This window comes from Bidens hawaiensis, unplaced genomic scaffold (genome assembly GCF_021521415.1).
Source record: "Bidens hawaiensis isolate Kalapana, Puna unplaced genomic scaffold, B.hawaiensis_p1.1 tig00009272_1, whole genome shotgun sequence".
Taxonomy (NCBI): Eukaryota; Viridiplantae; Streptophyta; class Magnoliopsida; order Asterales; family Asteraceae; genus Bidens; species Bidens hawaiensis.
The window spans coordinates 87,833-111,689 of NW_027491684.1; the positions used below are offsets into that span (position 1 = coordinate 87,833).

The 23,857-nt window shown below is 38.5% G+C and overlaps 1 pseudogene; it reads right to left on the bottom strand.

Moving 5' to 3' along the window:
* Positions 1–248: 248 nt before the first annotated feature.
* Positions 249–1,003, bottom strand: LOC143531861 (ethylene-responsive transcription factor 3-like; annotated as a pseudogene).
* Positions 1,004–23,857: the final 22,854 nt, after the last annotated feature.

Sequence of the window (23,857 nt, forward strand, 5' to 3'; positions counted from 1 at the left end):
AAAAATGTTTGCATGGATCTTAGACCCAATTACAAATTTTGTCCTTTAAAAAAAGCCAAATTACGGTTCATGTCCTTTTTTAAGTTTCCTTGCAGGCGGTATCCTTTAAACATTTTTTTCCTACACGTTATGTCCTTTACGCTAACTGGGTTAGAAAAACTCAGTTAAATACCCTCACGTGAGGCGCATGTGAGGACATTTTTGTCAGGACATTTTTGTCTTTTCGTCTGTAATTTGTCTAATATATATTAAAATGATTCTCTCTCTCTCTCTCTTCCCATCTTCTCTCTCTCTCTCTCTCTAGAACAAAGTCCATACTCATCAGACACCGGCGGCGGAGGCAGGTTCAGATCAAACGGTAACGGCTTCCGTGACGAAGATGACGTCAGATCCACGTCACAGTAATAATCATCCACCACCGACTCCGACGAGTCGCAATTACTATGGCAATCGTCATCCACCTGAACCGGCTTTAATTTCAATCTATGAACCGGGTTCACAGTCGGCCGTGTGGCAGACTCCACGGTGCTGCTCATGCCGCTCATCGTCGGCACGGGCTTGGCGTGACCGTGACGCCGATCTGACGTCATCATCATATCATCAATCGTTTCGTTTGTTAAAGGAGGAAAATTAGTCTTGGCTTTGGATCCACGGAGGGCACGTGCGGCGGAGTCGTAGGCGCGTGCGGCGTCCTCGGCGGAATCAAACGTACCTAACTAAACACGGGCTTTCTTCCACGGGTCACGGATCTCCGCCGCGAACCGTCCCCAGGGACGCTTACGGACGCCGCGGTACCGGGGCTCGCCCGGCGGCGGTCCGATCGGATCTCCGGCGACGGTCTTGGGTCTTCCGGCTCGTCGCATGACTGGTTTCCGGTAGATCTGATGTTTATATTATTATTATTATTAGATGGTGAATATGAATATTATTGATTCATATTAGAAACCAATAATAATAATAAAATCTATCATTTTGATGATTTTCTTCCGATCCGGGTTTGTTTTGTTTGGCTGCTTTAATGGGTTTTTGTTTCATGTAAAATTATGCAGGCATGTAATTGACCTTAAAGTCAAAATCAGGTTAGTCATGATTTTCATGAAAGCTGCCGTCTTCCTCGCCGGAGAAGAAGACCGGAGATGGTGTTGTCGTCTTCCTCGCCGGAGCGGAATGGCCTCATCGGCTTGTTTCTAGGAGATGGTGCCGGATTTAAGAAGAAGTGGTGGTGTTGGTGTTGGTGTGGAGAGAGAGAGAGAGAGAGAGAGAGAGAGAGAGAATCATTTTAATATATATTAGACAAATTACAGGCGAAAAGACAAAAATGCCCTCACATGCGCCTCACGTGAGGGTATTTAACTGAGTTTTTCTAACCCAGTTAGCGTAAAGGACATAACGTGTAGGAAAAAAATGTTTAAAGGATACCGCCTGCAAGGAAACTTAAAAAAGGACACGAACCGTAATTTGGCTTTTTTTAAAGAACAAAATTTGTAATTCTGTCTGGATCTTACTATTGGAACCTATTGGATTATATTATTATGATGTATTATTAGTGTGAGTCCACGGGCCCACCTTAGGTCTCTAGAATTTGCATTCCGTCTCTATATATTGTAATGCATTATCAAGGAATAATCAAGCTAGTATTTATCAATATCTTACATGGTATCAGAACCATAAGGTTCTAGACCTTTTTCCTTTCTCACAAATACAAACCCTAGCCGCCGCCACTTGAGAAAAACCCTAGACAGGGCGGCGTGTTGCCACTGCCGTGGCCGCCCCTGTCTGGTAGCCATTCGTTTTCAATTTCTTTTTTATTTTTTTTTATGTTTCCCGTTTGAATAAAGCTTCATTGGCAATCCAAGATTTTGGTTGTTCCCTCCGATCAGCCGCCATCAAACCAACCACTTACAACGCCACCTGCCGCCCTGTTTCTCTGATTGCACGGTGTTGATTTCTACATCTGGGTACCACATCTAAGTAGCCACCTATCCGCCGCTCTTCGATTCTTACGGAACAAAATCACCATTTATTTGTGGTGTAGTTTTGCTTGCTGCAACTTCATTACGCAAGAGAAGACAAAAGTGTTTGACTTTTGTGAATATGTCCTTTGTCCAGTCTAATTTTTACGTCGTTTTGACGAATTATTTTTTGTTTATTTACCGGACTTGTGGCGGATTACAGGTATTACCAATTTGGGCCAGAGTTAATTGTTTGATCCTACTCCGTCAAGTTGTACCTTGCGCCGGAACCGCAATGGCTTTCTTTTGTTTTTATTTATTGTCGTCGACTTCGGACCACCGCTTATTGGACTATGGTCCCTATTATTGCCGCTGACTTTGGTCCGCTGCTCATTAGACTTCGGTCCTCTTTCGTGCCGCCTGCAGGACTACGGTCTGCCGACACGCTGCTAGTGAGTTAGTTTTTTTTTTAATCCAGTCGCTACCCCGCCGCATTGCACGTTTCTTACAGGATTATGGATGTATCATTGAAGCCCACGGATAATATAATCAAGCAATGGTTTCGTTGGCAAAAGTTTTGGATTTCCGATTCGATCGAAGCACACTTATCTTGATTATTGTTTTATGTTTTCCTTTTTTCCTTATGTTTACCCAGTCTGAACTTCTGGTTTCCTTCCGTTCCGACTGCGGGGGAGTATTGGATTATATTATTATGATGTATTATTAGTGTGAGCCCACGGGCCCACCTTAGGTCTCTAGGATTTGCATTCCGTCTCTATATATTGTAACGCATTATCAAGGAATAATCAAGCTAGTATTTACCAATATCTTACACTTACATCTAAAATTACATGTTCTACATCTAAAACTGGAAATAAATTATCAGCTATTGAAAAGTTGGGAGAGAGTGTGTTGAAAAGATAAAGAAAGAATATGGAGAGAGAGAGAGAGAGAGAGAGAGAGAGAGAGAGAGAGAATTTTGAGAGAATAAAATTGCTGACTTACATGCTACTTAAAAGAGTTTACTAATTTCACAAGTCTTACATACGTTTTACGAGAATTCACTAGGTATATACGTATTGCAAGAATTTACTAGTTACATATGCGTTACAAGAATTTACTAGTTACATACTTCTTACAAGAGTGTGGTAGTTACATAGAGTTACATAAGTTTTACATTTAATACTAAATTATATACGTCTATCATGAATTTACTAGTTAGATATGCATTACAAGAGTTTAGTAGTTACATATGTATCACATTTACTAGTTACATACGTCTTACAAGAGTTTGCATGTAGTACATTCAAAATGGTTATATAGATTGTACATCTTTATTAACGTGTGCTACTTCTGAAATTGGTTACATGCGTGTTACATCTGCGTTACGTAGTTACGAACTAAGACCAAATATACTGCCAAATGTTATAGTTTTAAATCACTAGGAAACATTAAAAGTATGAAAAATGAGGTGTAAAGGTTAGTGAGAGAAAATGTATCAAGATAGGTGAAAAAATTGAAGAAAAGTAGAGATGAGAATATGTAAAAGTTGAAAAGAAAAATTAATATTGTTTATCCAAAGAGAGAGAAACCCTCCTACATGTTTGCAACTTGGCAAGTCAACTCTTGACCGTTTTACCAACGTAGACATGAAAGTAACAAAAGACCTATTCCACTTATGTATGAAAACGAGTCGAGCTACTCGAGCTCAGATTGATAAAAAAAAGTTTGAAACGAGCAATCATTTTTCAAGCTTAGCCAAGACTTAATAGTTCCTGATTTTCACTAAGCCATCCAAATTTGTGTCATTTTTAACTTTAAAAAAAAATGTTTTGTAGTTTCTTTTTTTTCTATTATTCTTATATGTTGATATTGTTAAAAAAAAAACAACTTCGTCGGTGTAGTGCGTATGTGGAATAGTGTGTATTGCATATACGCAAGAGTGTTGTGTTGCATAGAATACAACACAATTGCACATATTGATGTATATATGCAACATAAGACTAATTCACATATCGAATACACACGAGTGCGTATGTATAATAAAAATACTAATGCACATATGCATTACATCAGCATTTATTTTATTTTTTATATTTTTTTGCATATAATACAACACTATGACACATATACAATACACACTATTGAATATATGTAATTAACACTATTGGACATAAAAAATACGTACTATTGCACATATGTAATTGTAAGGCCCCGAACCCGGTGACCCTACTTTAGCGTCGGATTTACTCATAAACACAGTTCTTCAAATCAGAGTTTATTAAAACTTTTCGCGGAATATAATGCATCAATCATTTGTTACAAAACATTAAATCTTTTCTTTGATACCATAACACAAAACTTTATATTTAAAACATCTTTACTTCTTTCTTCATATGCCAGCCGTTCAATCCATGCCGTGTGTCATCCTCATGCTAACTCTATAATCAGCTCACCTGCGTGCATACTAAAAGTCAGCTACGCTGAGTGAGTTCTAGTTAATCGAACGCCATACAATACATACACATACATACATATCTGTAGATACATATCCATACTTCACTAGTTACCTTTCTGTTCTACATACATACTTGCTACCATACATACATACATATCTACAATCACTAACCTCAGTCTACCGAGAGTACGTTCATAGTTCACCGTCTATACCTGTACTCAAGGTCGTGAACACGTACAAGGTTCGCAGTCCTTACCTATGTTCACCATTTATGGTACGTACAAGGATCGCGGTCCTTCCCTATACCATAGTACATCCACAACACGTACAAGGTTCACAGTCCTTCCCTATGTTGCAACCTAATTCATAGCACGTACGAGGTTCGCAGTCCTCCCCTATGCTACAAAATCAGCACGTATAAGGTTCACAGTCCTTTCCTATGCTGAAATACATCCACAACACGTACAAGGTTCGCAGTCCTTCCCTATGTTGCAACCTAATTCATAGCACGTACGAGGTTCGCAGTCCCCCCCTATGCTACAAATACAGCACGTATAAGGTTCACAGTCCTTTCCTATGCTGACGCCTATCTACATTACGTATAAGGTTCGCAGTCCTTATCTACGTTTACATATATCATCTACTTCACGTATAAGGCTCGCAGTCCTTAACTACGCCATCACCAGTCGAGTCTATGTCCGACAGAAGCTAGAGGGATTTGCCATCCTAACTTACTATGTCGAACGTAAAACTCACATGCCATTCGTGTACCTATACACACATACTTACATTATAACATAAGAACACTCTAGGCATTCTTTACCTCATTCATTTAACAACCATACCCCTTGTCGTTACGTGCAATATCCGAAGATCGTTCACACCCCGACAAGTATTCATTTGAAATATTCATACATCTTCGATATATAATATTCGTACCTTTATTTTTAACCTGACAGTACGCGCAATATCCGAAGATCGTTCGCGTACCGACAAACAATCATTCATATCTATCACACATATCACATATGACATACACTTATCACTTAGGATAAATGTATTAACAACACATCGAGTATGCACACAGCCCCGAAAACATAACAAGGAATGGGGCTAGAAACTCACCTGAACACGGTTACGTTCACCGTTAATCGTAATTCCTTTCTTCAGTTGTGCACGGCTGACTGTATAACAAGTATACGTATCAATTAACTATCACTTCTCATAATGTATTTCTATCTTTATATGACCCACAACGAACGGGGGTCCGGGAGCAGCGCCCCTGGCAGCGGGGTCTAGGGGCGGCAGCCCCTAGCAGGGTCCAAGGGGCAGAGCCCCTGGCTGGGGTCGAGCTGCCAGGTCAGCTTGGAAAAATTTTATTTACATTAACTGTCTTAACACATTTTTCATTAGGTTTTTAATTTATTTTCTAATCGAACTTGACTTTAGGCGAAGTTAACCTTAGGCGAACTTAGCTTTAGGCGAAGTTACCAGCTAGGCGAACTTAGCTTTACAGCGAAGTTGCCATCAGGCGAACTTGGCTTCAGGCGAAGTTGTCATCAGGCGAACTTGGCCTCAGGCGAAGTTACCAGTTAGGCGAACTTAACTTTACAGCGAAGTTGCCATCAGGCGAACTTGGCTTCAGGCGAAGTTGTCATCAGGCGAACTTGGCCTCAGGCGAAGTTACCAGTTAGGCGAACTTAACTTTACAGCGAAGTTGCCATCAGGCGAACTTAGCTTGCAGGCGAAGTTCATCAGGCGAACTTAGCTTGCAGGCGAAGTTCGTCACTTTGAAGGCGAAGTTGCCCAGATGAAGGCGAAGTTGCCCAGGCAGCCGCTGTTTTAATTTCTGATCGGCATTTCGAGCGATTTTAACACCCTTGCTATGGTTCAATATCACCCACTACGCTACCCGACCATTTTTTTGGTCGTTTATACACTAAAAAGCTTGGATCTTTAAACTTCAAAGATCAAGAATCATACCTTTTTGGGCTTGTTTGGATCTCCTTTAACTTGTTAACGCAACTAGTCGCCCTCTCTCACTCTCGGATCAGTCCGATTCTTCCCTTGGCTCGGCCCGGTTCCGGCGAAGTTAGTGTATGTGTGTGTGGAGTGTGCTTGGATAAAGATAGAATGAAGATATTTTGAGGTGTTAGGGTATTTATATCCCTGAGATCCCATGGACCTAAGGCCCATTCTCATTTAACCCATCCTAATTAATCCAAGTCCACAACCCACATCCATTACCCAACACTAGCCCGACCCATACCAACTCCTATTCTATTATTTATTTCCTGATAACCCGGGTAAACTTTCTCTCTATTAATAAGTAACATAATTAATATTACTTGGAAATTTCGGAATGTTACATATTGCACATATGTAATACAACAGCATTACACAATAATATATATGTGCACTACAACGACCTTTTTTATTTTTTATATTTTTTATTTTTATTTTTTTCCCAGTGAAGAGTAACAAAATATAAGAATGATGGAAGAAACAAAAATTTGAATATATATTTATTATTTTTAATTAAAAAATTTTCTTTATTGGCTTTTTAATTCTCTCTCTTTCTCTCTCTCTATAAATAAATATATATATATATATATATATATATATATATGTATATGTATATATATATATGGGCGTGATCCAGTGAAAACTCATTTAAAAAAAAACTTAAAAACTCCTAAAAGACTATTTTTAACTTTTTTTAAAAATTATTTTTGAAGTTTCTTTTTTTTCAATTATTCTTATATGTTGTTATTGGTAAAAAAAAAAACTTGTCGGTAACCTCATCGGTGTAGTGCACATGTGTAATAGTGTGCATTGCATATATGCAAAAGTGTTTGTATTGCATAGAATACAACACTATTGCACATATTTGATACACACTATTGTATATATATGCAATATAAGACTAATACGCACATCAAATGTACATTAGTACGTATGTGTAATACAACATTAACGCACATGTTCACTACATCGACTTTTATTTTATTATTATTTTTTTTCCATATAATACAACACTACTACACATATATAATACACAAATATTGAATATATGCAATTAAACACTATTAAAATTAAAAATACATAGTAATACACATGTGTAATACAACGGTATTGCACAGTAATGTGACATCTGCCCGATCCGACCCGACCCAGGTACCCGTTTCTCTGACCCGATCTCTTTCTTTTATTATTTAATATTTATTTATACTTATATTTTACTTTTAATAATAATAATATACTTTTCCTTCCCGCCTCTTTCTCTCTCTTTCTTTCCGCCGTTCCGTCCCTCTCCTCTCTTTCCGCCTTCTTTTCCCTCTTGTCGCCGTCCCGCCCTTACGCCTTGTTTCCCTCTTTGAAACTCTTTGCTTGTCCTTTGTTCCTTTCCGCCTAAGGTTGTCTGCGCAGCTCCACGCGCCAGACTCCTTACATGGAAGCCTGCGTGAAGACATCTTGTTCCTGCGATGCGTGAAGAGAACTCTTCTCGCAGCGCGCTAAGAATGCATGTTCTTCCCGCAATGCGCTAAGAATGTATGTTCTTCCCGCGATGCGCTTAGAATTCTAGTTCTTCACGCAGCACGCTAAGGATTTGTGATTCTTCCCGCAGTGCGCTAAGGATTGTTGTGCCAGCCTTCGCGCTCGCGCACTCAGCCTTCCCGCGCTTAACCCTTGTATCTTCTGTTTATTCTAGCCGTTTGCTTTTGTAAATGTCTTTTCTTCTGAGCTGTTGACCTAACCTATCTAATGTCTGAATAGTTACTTTCGGCGCAGCATGCGTACCAACCCCATTGGTGGTAGAAAAAGTGACTGACATTATCTTTTGAGATCTGCTTTTTCATGCTTTATCCAGTACCTTTATCTGACCCGCCCATGCCTTTTTACTGTTCCCTGTCAGCTTTATCTTGCTCCCTGCAGCTGCCATATCTTTTGATATCTTTACTTTTCAGAACTTTTTACTGTTGATATCTTTTCTTTTACTTTTGGAGATCTTTTCTAGGGTTTGTGTCCCCTAGGGTTTGCCTATATATAGTACTATTTTCTTAACACTTCACACACTACACTTATTCTCTTCCTCCCTTTTTGCTCTCTGCCGTTGTTCTTCAGCCGCCTCCCTCCTCTCTTGCCTCCGTTTTCTCCTCTCCTCTGCCCTGTTTTCCGGTAATATATTATATATAATAACTTATTAATTATGCTAACTTATAATCAAGACTTAAAACCAATCGTTAAAACAATAATCTTTAATTATAGGTTAACTTTGCTTGTTTAAGAGTTGATTCCTGCATATCTATCACCGCATCGTTTATCAAGTGAGTTATCTCGTATCTAATCCCTTTTTATTTTAAATGCTTTGGGATGTTCATGTGTTCATACAAAACTTGAGTCTTAAACTGTTTATGAACTTTAGTCGCGCAGTATCCCATGTGTTGAGGACGTTTACTTGGCTGTTTATTTGTATGTGTGTATCATTAACCGCTTTGTTCGGCCTATTCCGAAGTTTTCATGGTACCATTAGATGAACACAGGAGACCTATCGTTTACGGTTTTCTTTGTTTACACTTGCACAGATGTTTTCTCGTTTTTGTGCTCAATTGGGAGCACGGATTGAACTATGAGCTATGATCTATCTAGGCTTGATCACAATCTGATTGCACCCTTGTTAAACACCAGACATACACGTGTTGCGCGCAGATTTATTGTTATCTATGTACTGTATTAAACTTGATTTCTCACCAACACGCAAGTGTTTGACGTTTATTTTAACACATGTTCAGGATTGCAGTAGCTGTTTTGGAGCTTGTGGACACATAGGAAGTTTTCTTTATTTTGGACCTAGATTAAAATGTATCAAGACAAGTTATTGCTGTTCGAATATTATGATTTATAATATATTGATTTATGATGATTTATGTTCTCTTGTTCACCCTGCGCGTGCGCGAATGAATGTATTTATTAAATATTGACACCCAATAGTGTCACGAGTAATGAAACAATATGTGGCGCCCCGATGTATAATCCGCCTTTGGTCGGGGTGTTACAGATTGGTATCAGAGCTCGTTGACTTTAGGATAGGTGGTTAGACGTAACGGCCTAGAATACCTAAGAGTCCCTTCTCGCGCATGAGAGAAATCTCATGTTTGCGCGCTTATTGTTAATTACTCGTTATTTATGAATATGCTCGTACTTGCGCAGTATATGATTTTATGATTTATTTCGCGATATTTCGACTTTTGCTGAATTTCGATTTTTATTGATTTTTCTTGCATATTCGTTTGTTGGGTTTGAAAATCCGAAAAGTCATGGTGATACATGAATAGTTGATTTTCAATTTCCATTTACGATTATGTTCTGAGGTTGGAGACTTGAAAAGTCATGGTGATACATGAATTGTCAACCTCCAATACTCATTTTCTTGTATGTTTTATATTGAAGATTGAAAAGTCATGGTGATACATGAATCGTCAATCTCCAATACTCGTTTGCTCGTATATTTTAAATTGGGAATTCGGAAAGTCATGGTGATACATGAATTGTCGATTCTTGATTCGAATTTGTTACCTTTATTAAGTCTGCATTTAGGGTCGTTTAATTTACTTTAACTTTTGACAGTAACTGACTCCGTGAAACCAAGCTTTATAAGATTAAAACTTTGCGCTAAAACCAAGATATTAACTAAAATTAAAATTTTTATAGAATGCCTCCGCTATCTCGCCGATTTCAGAGAAGAGAAGCCTCGCGCATGCGTAGACAGCAACGTTCCCAGGAAATGGCCGCCGCAATAGCCCAAGCTTTGAGCCAAAACAATACCAACACCTCGAGTTATAACATTAAGTCATTTAATGCGGGTAACCCTCCAAAGTTCACAGGTCTTGAAGGAGCCACCGTGATGCTCCAATGGCTCGAGAAGATAGAAAACACTTTCCTTCACACCCAATGCCCCTCAGACAGACGAACCCTATATGCTTCCAGTGTCCTGGAATCCAGAGCGCTTACATGGTGGAATGGAGTAGCTCATGCGCGTGGCGCAGAGGCTGCTTCTAGCATGACATGGGAGGAATTCAAGGAAATTCTTACGCGAGAATTCTGCCCTCCCAACGAAGTTAAGCGCCTGGAGGAAGAATTTTGGAACCTGAAGCAATACAGCGGTGAAGCGCGCGAGTACGCGACGCGCTTCCATGAACTAAGCCTGCTGGTCCCTCACCTTGTTACCCCTTCCCGCCGAGCCATAGAGAAATTCCTTGGGGGTCTCCCCATGGAAATTCAAGATTCTGTATGGGCCAGAAACCCAGTAACCCTCTCTGACGCCATCGAGTTGGCCGCTGTGCTCAGCGACAACCATGTCAGAGCAGGAACCCTGTTCCTGCGGGGAACTGAGAAGACCAAACTCACCAAGACTGCCCCTGAACCAACAGAAACCAAACCTGAACCCTCAAACCGTAACAACCTCAAGCGCAGGCGCAAGGCCTATGCGCTTACCAACCCGCCCATTACCCAACAACCCATTTATCAACCTCCAGTTTACACGCCTAACCCACTGTCAGCCTACCCAACTCCCCCTGTAGTTCACAACTATGCCCTAACCAATCCAGCACTCCCTGCCCCGCCACCTAAGAAACCTTACACAGGAAATCAACCCTTTTGCCCAACCTGTAGACTTCACCACCCAACCCAAACCCCGTGTCGTCAATGTAACCGATGTGGCCGCGTTGGTCACTCTGCTGAGTTCTGTAGAGTCCATCCCGCCAATCCAATTGCGCCAACACCACCAGTTTACCCGCAGAACCCACAACCAACATACCAAAACCCACGACCCAGGTCGTGCTATAACTGCGGTGATCCCAGTCATTTCCGGAACGCGTGCCCAAGACTACAAGTGCAAATCACACAAGCGAATCCGGTGAACCAGATTTCGAACCAAGTGACGCGTGGACGAGCTTTTAATATAACCGCGCACCAAGCGCAAGCGAATAATGACGTAGTTAATGGTACATTTTTGCTTAACGGATTTTATGCTTCTGTACTTTTTGATACTGGCGCCGATCGAAGTTTTATCTCTCGCGCCTTCGAGCAGAAGCTTGCGCGACCGCGCAACGATTTAAAAGAAGATTTTTCAGTTGAATTGGCTAATGGTGAAACTGTTTTAATAAACTCAGTGATTAAAGATTGTACGCTTAACCTTAACGAAAACGATTTTCTGATCGACCTCATCCCCATGCCTCTTGGAAGCTTTGATGTTATCATTGGTATGGACTGGCTCTCGAAGAATCGCGCCGAAGTTATTTGCGCCAAGAAATTGATTCGCATACCTCGAGAAAATGGTGATCTTCATATTTACGGCGAAAAACCCTCCAGTGGTCTTAAACTTATGTCTTGCGCCGAAGCCCAAAGACTCATGCGGAAGAAGTGTATTGCATTCCTAGCCCATGTGGTTAAACCTGCTGAAGAGAAGAAGCTTCGCGATATCCCTGTTGTGCGTGATTTCCCTGAAGTTTTTCCTGATGATCTTCCTGGTATCCCTCCCGCTCGTGAAGTCGAGTTTCGTATTGATCTTGTCCCTGGTGCTTCCCCCGTGGCTAAATCTCCTTACCGTCTTGCGCCCGCTGAGATGCAAGAATTGGCAAGCCAACTTCAAGAGTTGACTGCTAAAGGATTCATCCGCCCTAGCTCTTCGCCCTGGGGTGCTCCGGTGTTGTTCGTTAAAAAGAAAGATGGATCGTTTCGCATGTGTATTGATTACCGCGAGTTGAACAAACTCACCATTAAAAACCGGTATCCCTTACCGCGTATTGACGACCTCTTTGATCAACTCCAAGGTGCCTCTTGTTTCTCGAAGATTGATCTCCGCTCTGGCTATCACCAGTTGCGCATCCGCGATGAAGATGTTCCGAAGACTGCTTTTCGAACTCGTTATGGCCATTTTGAATTCTTGGTCATGTCCTTCGGTTTAACCAACGCACCCGCCGTTTTCATGGATCTAATGAATCGGGTGTGTAGGCCTTTCTTGGATAAATTCGTGATCGTGTTTATCGATGATGTTCTGGTGTATTCTAAGACCAAGGCCGAGCATGAGCAACATCTCCGATTGGTATTGCAAAAGCTTAGAGCCGAGCAGCTCTATGCTAAGCTTTCCAAGTGTGAATTCTGGTCTGATGAAGTACAGTTTCTTGGTCATGTTGTTAACAAGATGGGTATTCATGTCGACCCATCCAAGATTGAAGCAATCAAGAACTGGATTACGCCATCCTCTCCTTCCGAGATCCGTTCCTTTCTGGGCTTAGCTGGTTATTACCGGCGATTTATTTCGAACTTCTCAAAGATCGCTTTGCCTTTAACGGCTCTAACGCACAAAGGTAAGCCATATATTTGGGGCTCGAAGCAAGAAAAAGCCTTTCTAACGCTCAAGCGTTTGTTGTGTGAAGCTCCTGTTCTTGCGCTACCTGAGGGTAATGATGATTTTGTCGTGTATTGCGATGCATCCAACCAAGGTCTCGGTTGTGTTCTTATGCAACGAGGCAAGGTTATCGCTTACGCATCAAGGCAACTTAAGGTTCATGAAAAGAATTATACAACTCACGATCTCGAACTTGGTGCAGTTGTTTTTGCCTTGAAGATCTGGAGACACTACCTTTATGGTACTAAGTGTATCCTCTACACTGACCATAAAAGCCTTCAGCATATCTTTGATCAGAAGGAACTTAACATGAGGCAACGCCGATGGAACGAACTCATCAGCGATTACGATTGTGAGATCCGGTATCATCCTGGTAAGGCTAATGTGGTAGCCGATGCGCTCAGCCGAAAACCCTGCCAGCTTAACTGTATCTTGCCGCGCACCCAGCTTCACTTCGCGCCGATCCAAAGCAACCTTGAATCGCGTATTCGTGACGCGCAGCGCGCATCCATCAGTAATGGTAACCTTCGCGCCGAGTTAGCGTGTGGCGCGGAAGCGCTCTTTGTCCCTAATCTGAGTGGAATTCTCTGCTATCTCAATCGCATCTGGGTTCCCTTTGATGAGAATCTTCGCGCTGATATCCTGAGTGAAGCGCACAAATCTCGGTATTCTATTCATCCTGGCGCTGATAAGATGTACAAGGATTTGCGCATTACTTATTGGTGGCCCGGTATGAAGAAGGATATTGCTGTGTTCGTAGCTAGATGCCTGACTTGTTCTAAAGTAAAAGCTGAACACCAACGCCCATCTGGTTTGCTCGAACAACCAGAAATTCCTACGTGGAAATGGGAATGTGTAGCAATGGACTTTATTACCAAGTTACCTTTGACAGCAAGCAAACATGATAGCATTTGGGTAATAGTGGATCGTTTGACTAAGTCTGCTCACTTTCTGCCCATTCGTGAAAACTACCGTGTTGAGCAACTCGCGCAGCTTTATGTCAAGGAAATTGTCTGCCGCCATGGTACTCCTTTGAGCATCATATCCGATCGCGATGGCCGTTTTATATCTCGCTTTTGGAAATCTCTCCAATCTGCGCTAGGAACTCGCTTGGACATGAGTACGGCATATCATCCTCAGACTGACGGTCAGTCTGAGCGAACTATCCAAACTCTTGAGGATATGCTCCGATCTTGTGTTCTTGATTTTGGAGGTAATTGGGATTCACACCTGCCTTTGATCGAGTTCTCTTATAACAACAGCTATCATTCCAGTATCGGTATGGCCCCATTTGAAGCACTTTACGGTCGTAAGTGCCGCTCCCCGATCTGTTGGAGCGAAGTGGGTGAAGCTCAAATCACAGGACCCGAACTTGTTCAAGAGACAACCGATAAAATCGCCAAGATCCGTGATCATCTGCTGACTGCCAGAAGCCGACAGAAGAGTTACGCAGATCGTAGGCGAAAGCCTCTCGAATTTCAAGTTGGTGATCTTGTTCTCCTCAAAGTGTCGCCTTGGAAAGGTGTTGTCCGCTTTGGGAAGAAAGGTAAGCTTGCTCCTCGATATGTTGGTCCATTCAAGATTCTCGCGCGTGTGGGAAAAGTTGCCTACAGACTTGACCTGCCGCCCGCGCTCAGTAATGTGCATCCAACGTTCCATGTATCCAATCTCAAGAAGTGTTTAGCTGACGAGAACCTTCACATTTCACTTGATGAAGTTCAAGTTGATGAATCTATGCATTTCGTTGAGAAGCCTGTTGAGATTATGGATCGCGAGGTTAAGCAAACCAAGCGCAGTCGTATCCCTATCGTGAAAGTTCGCTGGGAGTCCAAACGCGGAGCCGAGTTTACATGGGAAAGGGAAGATCAAATGAAGATCAAGTACCCGTACCTTTTCTCTGCGCAACCTACTTCGAGATAAATTTCGGGACGAAATTTCTTAAAGTAGGGGAGACTGTGACATCTGCCCGATCCGACCCGACCCAGGTACCCGTTTCTCTGACCCGATCTCTTTCTTTTATTATTTAATATTTATTTATACTTATATTTTACTTTTAATAATAATAATATACTTTTCCTTCCCGCCTCTTTCTCTCTCTTTCTTTCCGCCGTTCCGTCCCTCTCCTCTCTTTCCGCCTTCTTTTCCCTCTTGTCGCCGTCCCGCCCTTACGCCTTGTTTCCCTCTTTGAAACTCTTTGCTTGTCCTTTGTTCCTTTCCGCCTAAGGTTGTCTGCGCAGCTCCACGCGCCAGACTCCTTACATGGAAGCCTGCGTGAAGACATCTTGTTCCTGCGATGCGTGAAGAGAACTCTTCTCGCAGCGCGCTAAGAATGCATGTTCTTCCCGCAATGCGCTAAGAATGTATGTTCTTCCCGCGATGCGCTTAGAATTCTAGTTCTTCACGCAGCACGCTAAGGATTTGTGATTCTTCCCGCAGTGCGCTAAGGATTGTTGTGCCAGCCTTCGCGCTCGCGCACTCAGCCTTCCCGCGCTTAACCCTTGTATCTTCTGTTTATTCTAGCCGTTTGCTTTTGTAAATGTCTTTTCTTCTGAGCTGTTGACCTAACCTATCTAATGTCTGAATAGTTACTTTCGGCGCAGCATGCGTACCAACCCCATTGGTGGTAGAAAAAGTGACTGACATTATCTTTTGAGATCTGCTTTTTCATGCTTTATCCAGTACCTTTATCTGACCCGCCCATGCCTTTTTACTGTTCCCTGTCAGCTTTATCTTGCTCCCTGCAGCTGCCATATCTTTTGATATCTTTACTTTTCAGAACTTTTTACTGTTGATATCTTTTCTTTTACTTTTGGAGATCTTTTCTAGGGTTTGTGTCCCCTAGGGTTTGCCTATATATAGTACTATTTTCTTAACACTTCACACACTACACTTATTCTCTTCCTCCCTTTTTGCTCTCTGCCGTTGTTCTTCAGCCGCCTCCCTCCTCTCTTGCCTCCGTTTTCTCCTCTCCTCTGCCCTGTTTTCCGGTAATATATTATATATAATAACTTATTAATTATGCTAACTTATAATCAAGACTTAAAACCAATCGTTAAAACAATAATCTTTAATTATAGGTTAACTTTGCTTGTTTAAGAGTTGATTCCTGCATATCTATCACCGCATCGTTTATCAAGTGAGTTATCTCGTATCTAATCCCTTTTTATTTTAAATGCTTTGGGATGTTCAGGTGTTCATACAAAACTTGAGTCTTAAACTGTTTATGAACTTTAGTCGCGCAGTATCCCATGTGTTGAGGACGTTTACTTGGCTGTTTATTTGTATGTGTGTATCATTAACCGCTTTGTTCGGCCTATTCCGAAGTTTTCATGGTACCATTAGATGAACACGGGAGACCTATCGTTTACGGTTTTCTTTGTTTACACGTGCACAGATGTTTTCTCGTTTTTGTGCTCAATTGGGAGCACGGATTGAACTATGAGCTATGATCTATCTAGGCTTGATCACAATCTGATTGCACCCTTGTTAAACACCAGACATACACGTGTTGCGCGCAGATTTATTGTTATCTATGTACTGTATTAAACTTGATTTCTCACCAACACGCAAGTGTTTGACGTTTATTTTAACACATGTTCAGGATTGCAGTAGCTGTTTTGGAGCTTGTGGACACATAGGAAGTTTTCTTTATTTTGGACCTAGATTAAAATGTATCAAGACAAGTTATTGCTGTTCGAATATTATGATTTATAATATATTGATTTATGATGATTTATGTTCTCTTGTTCACCCTGCGCGTGCGCGAATGAATGTATTTATTAAATATTGACACCCAATAGTGTCACGAGTAATGAAACAATATGTGGCGCCCCGATGTATAATCCGCCTTTGGTCGGGGTGTTACAAGTAATACGTATGTGCATTACAGGGGGTTTTTTTAATTTATTTTTTTATTTTTTTATATTTTTAGAGAAAAATGGTAAGAAAATATATGAATAATGGCAAAAACAAAATTTTGAAAATATTTCTTTATTTTTAATTAAAAATAATTCTTTAGGAGTTTTTAAGTTTTCTCTCTAAAGATTAGTTTTCTCTTGATCCTCTCCCTATATATATAAAGAAGTAATTTCTTCCTAAAAAGTGTAAGAAGTGATATGGATCATTGGATTAGATTAACCATACAAAGGTAAAATGGTCAAGAACCAAAAACTATAATTATGAAATTAAAATCCAAATTAAAGTGCTTTTTTCTAAAAAGTGTAAGAAGTGATAGACCACTAGATAAGATTAAACACACAAGGGTAAGATGGTCAAGAACTAAAAACTATAATTATGGAATTAAAATCCAAATTAATTGTGATTCCTATTTTTATGATCAGAATATTTTTTTTAAATTGTTCCATTCTCCTGCATCTAACATCACTCACCGGCGCCCACTTTTCATAGCCATCCACCACTTGCAACCCCAATTCCGCCGCACCAGAACACCGCTGCAATTCCGGCCCATACCTTAGAACCACCACTCACCATCCCTGTCCATTGCCGGGTTTTACTCATCGTCAGTCGGAATTGACAGGACTCTTCATCCTCATGTGCCACCATCATCACCACCATCATTTTCAACCGTTATTTGGGGTGGGAAAGTTATGATTTTGTGCTAAATGGGTTGTTCATCTGTATGTTGTTTGTGGTTGGTTAGACGCGTGTCGGAAATTGTTTGATGGAAGTTTGTTACATGGACTGCGGTGATAAATGGTTATGTTAAGTTGGGGAAAGTGGAGGTTGCACGCCAACTGTTTGATGAAATGCCGAAGAGGAATAACGTGTCGTGGAGTGTTTTGATTAACGGGTATGTACAGGTCGGGCACCGCTCTTGTAGTTGCAGTTTGATTATATGTCGTCGTCGTCCACTGCTCCACCGCCGTCATCACCGTCCACTCACAGTAGCACTGAACTACGAATCAACCACCTGAACTATGGATCAACCACGGTTGGTGATGCTACCAATTGGCTCAGCGGGCGCCGTCCATCTTTCCGCTCGGTTGTGGTTTGATTATTATTGTTATTATTAATCCACCGCTCTTGTAGTTGCAGTTTGATTATATGTTTCAGTGTGTTATTTCTGGTATGTTTTAGTTCTTGGGTGTTATTGGTATTGTGTTTTAAATTTGGATTAAAATCTAGTGTTTTTTAAAATTTTGATTATTTTGATTTAAAACACACTGTTACATATCGTGTAATGTTCTTGGTTGTTGTGTTTTAAATTTGGAATATATCATCGTTATCGTCGTACTCAGTAAATCCCACCAATAGCAAAGCTATGGTAGGGTCTGAGGAGGGTAAGATGTAGACAGTCTTACCTCTACTCCATAGGAATAGAAAGGCTGCTTCCAATGAACCCCCCGGCTCGACAGTGGCTTTGCATCAAGTCTTGGACATAAGGCACATAACACTTAACCATCAAGACCCCAGCCGATTGGTGCATGTACCCTTGTCTTTCGGCTATCAACGCCACCACATGATTCCTGATTAACCTTCCGCCACTTTTAACGCTATTTTCACGAAATTAGTAAAATAACATCAAAATTAGTGCAATTTCACTTTTGCCCACCCAAGGGTCCACACATATATACATTATATATGCGCACACCGCAAGAAAGACGTAAAATAGCGAATAGAATATGATAATTATAAATTGATAATGTTTCCATATATAATATAACACACTGGGCGATTATGCCCCTAGAGTGTTGTAAAAATAAAGCACACAGCCTACAAAGCACACTTTCCATCAAGACCATCAGATCACTAAATGTAACGCTCTATATTACTTCTTACACTTTTTAGACACATTCCACTTCTTATTATAACTCCGTCATATATATATATAGGATTAGGTTCATTTTAGAAGTATTTTTATTGCGAGAAGTCGTTTCAACCAATCAAAATTTTATTTTTATTTTATCTTTAAATTATGTAAAAGGATATACTAGTAATTTGTGCAAGTGGTTTATTTTGGTAACTATTAAATGTTGGAGAAGGTTTCAAATCATATTATTTATTTTTCTTTGTTTATATAAATTCAAAAAACTTTCAAATTACTAATTCATTAGACCATTTTCACAATCCTAAATTTCAAGCACTACCGTCACTAATAATATTCTAATATTCGACAAAAGTCAATTTTTTCTAATTTTTTTTTGTTCTTTTAACTCTTAACAATTAATCATTGTTTTTATTTATGATTTTCGGATAAAGTTGAAACAATAAAAATGTAGAATCAGTTGTATTTCATGTATTTCATCGATATCCATTTCTTCTATTTGCACAATTCTATTGATAAAAATCTATAACAAACCTAAATAGATCATATAGGATGAAAATTTGTATTGTTCTCTTCTATATCCCCTAAAATGAACCAAAAACCTTTTAATAAGTCTACGTAGACCTAAAAGTCTCTAAAACCTAACTTCATACAACAAATCTACCAAAAAAAATCTACATATTACCTAAATAAGCATACACAATAAACAAACCACATACACAAGCTCAGTAAACCTAACAGTAAATAGACTGTATAAACAACAACCATAGACACCCCTACACAACAGTCTCATTAACCTTACACGAAAAACAAACTACATACATCTACACAAGTAACAAGCCTAAACATAAAATAATTTGTAGATTACCTAAATAAGCATACATAATAATACACACGAAGCTCAATAAACCTACACAACCTACATACACAATAACAATAGTCACCCCAACACAGTAGCAAATTAATTACACAATAGTCCCATTAACACTGCATATAACACAAACTGAATACACCTACACAGACAACAAGCCTACACATAAAACAATCTGCATATTGCCTAAAAAAGCATACACAATAAACAAACCACATACACAAGAAGCTCTGTAAACCTACATAGTAAACAACATACATATAGAACAACCACAGTTGGCCCTACATAGTAACAAATTACTTATACAACATGCTCATTATTCTTACACGAAAGAAAAAAACTACGTACGCGTCTTCACAGGCAATGAACCTACACATAAACCAATCTACACATTAGCTAAATAAGCATACACAATAAACAAATCACACACAAGAAGCTCTAAAATTATTTTTTTATGTATATAAAAACCCTATATTTGTCCAAACTATTGTCTCTTCATAATAAAGATAATGAATAATAATAGAATCCATGTATGTAACTATTTTATATGAGATAACAAATAGAACAGTAGACATACCTTGATTTAGAAAAGTCAAAATCCTTAATTTTTTGCAGTTGACAAATACTATGAATATTTGTTATGATTAAAGCATAAAATGAGGGAACGAATGAACGAATTAAGATATAATTTAATAAACCTAAACTCAAAAGTCACATATACCCTTTTTAATGTAGAAAGTATTAAATTTTTGCCTTACTAATTACTGCATTGCCACTTTTATTGTGTACCCTTGATTAAACACAATCAAATATCCAGATCTACTTCTCGCACTTCTCGCTATAATTTCAATTCTCGCATGATCCATCCCCATATATATATATATCCCCCGTAATACGAGAGTTGTTTTACATTTTTCGTTTTTAATATTTATATATTTTTTTGGATTTTAATTTTATTTATTTTAAGGAAGTTAATAATATACTTAAGGTTTGATGATGAAAGGGTGTCACAAATAAATGAGATGCTATAACCCATTTAAAAACTATCCGGATTTGGTGAGACCCATGACCCACTTATTTTTTTTTTTTACTATAAATTTGTTTCTTAATTATAGATAATATCCTTTTAAAAAAACCGGATATTAATTTTTGAGTATATTCCTATTTTATAGGATTTACATATCAAATCTTCGGTGAGATTAATTTTTAATTTAATGAGATGTTAAATGCTATCTGGGTTTGATGAGACCCATACTCGTGAATTCGGGTCAAATGCATGAGAAACCTCTATTTACAAATAAAGCAATCTGGTGACTTGAGAGAGTACAGGGAGCAACCAGAGAGCTTTTAAAAGTTTCGTTTATATATATTTAAGATATATACACATATATGTATATATATAATATATATAGGGGAGGGAGAATTTGAGAACTTTTTTGAGTTTTAAGAACTTAAAAACTTCATTCTTAGCCACGCATTTAATTAAACAGATTAGATTATGTGGTTGAGATTAAATTTGATTAAAAAATTAAGTATGAGAGAGAATAAAGATGTACAGTGATTACACTAATTTAAACTTTCGTTACACCTATGTAAAAAGTCGACTCGATGCGTAGAAAGTTCTGTAATTTTTCTGCGTATATGTAACCTATATATATTACGTATATGCAAAAAAGTTCAAAAAAATTGTTTTGTTGAGTTTTTTCGAGTTCTTAAAACTCAAAGTAGAAATCAATCCTATATATATATATAGGGGAGGGATCATGCGAGAAGTCAAGTTACAGCGAGAAGTGCGAGAAATCAATCTGGATCATTGATTATGTGTAATCAATGGATTAGAAAAGTTATGGCAAACTTGTAATTATTAAGATATTAATCTACTAATATTTTAATGAAGAAAGATAGCTTAGTATTTGCTTTGTAGACTTTTCAAAGTGAAACTTAAGCAATTAATAGCATTTATTTATTATCATTACTAACTAATTGAAAGTTACCTATGAATTTTTCAATTGTTATTTTTAATTGATGTTATTAATCAAACTAATGTTAAACAAATATAACTTTAATCAAATACTATAATATCTTCAATCATATTTCTTCAAATGCATTAACTATTATATAATGCCTACACAAATTTAATTATGTATTGCATACACATGCATATTCATGTATAATGTATGTGGAATCACGAATGCGTATATGAAAATTTTAAAATTGTAGGCTATTAACATGACTTGTTATTTATTATATGAAAAAAAAATAAAAAAAAATTATTTTGTCCCATGTAGGGTTTATATATGTACTATTTAGGTGGCATCAAAAATGTGTATGTGAAAATTTTACAAGTACTAGTTATTATCATTATCCGTTATTTATTATATATAGTTTAATGCAATAAAAAAAAGTTTATTTTGTATTGTGTAGGTTCATTTATGTATTGTATAGGTTCGTATATGTACCGTGCATATGGTATTTCGAATTGTGTATGTGTATTTTTTATTGTGTGTAGGGTCATTTATGTACTGTGTAGATTCGTATATGTATTATGTATCTAGTATTTCGAATTGTGTATGTGTAATTTTTATCGTGCGTAGATTAATTTATGTACTATGTAGGTTCATTATTGTGTAGGCTCATATATGTACTCTGTAGGTGGTATTTCGAATGGTGTATATGTAATTTTTATCGTGTGTAGGTTCATTTTATGTACCGTGTAGGTTCATATACGTACTATGTAGGTGGTATTTCGAATTTTGTATGTGTAATTTTGTTCATGTGTATGCTCATTTATGTAGTGTGTAAATGTATCGGTGCTATTGAATTTAAGAACCACTATCTGGATAAAGGTATGACTATTAAATTACGAGAATAAAAAAATAATATTGATAAACAACAATATTGAATATGAAAAAATAAAAAAAACAAGAATTACTTGTAACGTCTCCATATATTATGACCTACCAAATATGAAAAAAAAATGCACATTTTACTATAACACACATGTCATTAAATAAATGATAAATAAAAGAAAAATGTGATTGGTTGGATTAAGTTCTCACACATCTCGCAATAAAAACACTTTTGAAATGAACCAAATCATATATATATATATAATAAAATAAAAGAAAAATGTGATTGATTGGATTAATTTCTCGCACTTCTCGCAATAAAAACACTTCTGAAATAAACCAAATCATATATATATATGTATGTATATATACATACATACTAGTAAGAGTGCCCGCACGTTGCGGCGGGGACACAATTGTGATTCAGTTAGTAGCGGCTCGTTCTGCTACCGACATTTTCGATATTAAAACTTGGATTCCGTATAGTTTACGATACCAAGAGGGATTTAGTCGATAAAGGGTTGGTTGTTTAGTTACCGATATTTTGCATAGTCAAATTTGTAGTCGATATAGTTTAGGTTACAAAAAGATAAGATATACATATAATATATTATCATAAAAACCAAGTTGAACACAATTACGTATTTAAGTTAGCGCGGTATTGTTCTCCTATTAGTTTATTAAACCTGTTGCAATATATGATATTGAAGTTGTATTAGTTTTCGTAATTGCATGATATTTTAGTAATAGTGAGGACTGGTAGAGATGTTCAAAACGGTTTGGGACTAGGAACCGGAACCGGTTCCTAACCGGTTCCTATATTCAAAACCCCCTTTGAAACCGGTTCTAGGCTCGAACCGGTTAGGGACCGGTTCTCCCACCCTCAGACCCCTAACCTATGGAACCGGTTCTTACCGGTTCCTAAACCGGTTCCTGCACTGTAACAGGTTCCAACCGGTTACAGTGTAAAATTTTTTTTTTTTTTTTTCGTTTTTCGTTTGCGATTTGGATTCTAAACTACGATTCGTATTTGTATAGCATGAAAAATAAACAAAACAATTAACATAAAATTCATTTTATTTACTTTAAGAAGTTCAAAAAAAAAAGGTTACATGTTTTAAAATCTTCAAAAACAAACTAACAAAACATTAAACTTATAAATATAAAGTTGTGACATATTGTTTCTAGAAAAGCCTTCTTGTTCGTCGTAATTATTGAGCGGCGACTTCTTCCTCGGAATTACTTGTAGAAATGCCTTCTTGTTCGTCGTGCACTCGAACATCAAGTGGTGTTTCATCTTCGAGAGTGGTTAAGTGTTGAATACGATCGATTGAGTCCAAGTGATCCTTTAAGCAAATGCACATCTCCACCGACTCCGAATTTAGTCTTGTTCTTCTCACCGATATTACCCTGCCACTAAGAGAAAAAAGCGGATTCCGAAGCTACCGTAGAAGCTTGGACGGTTAGTAAATCACGGGCCATGGTGGCAAGAATCGGAAACTCGGTTTCCTTTACCTTCCACCAAGCCAAAA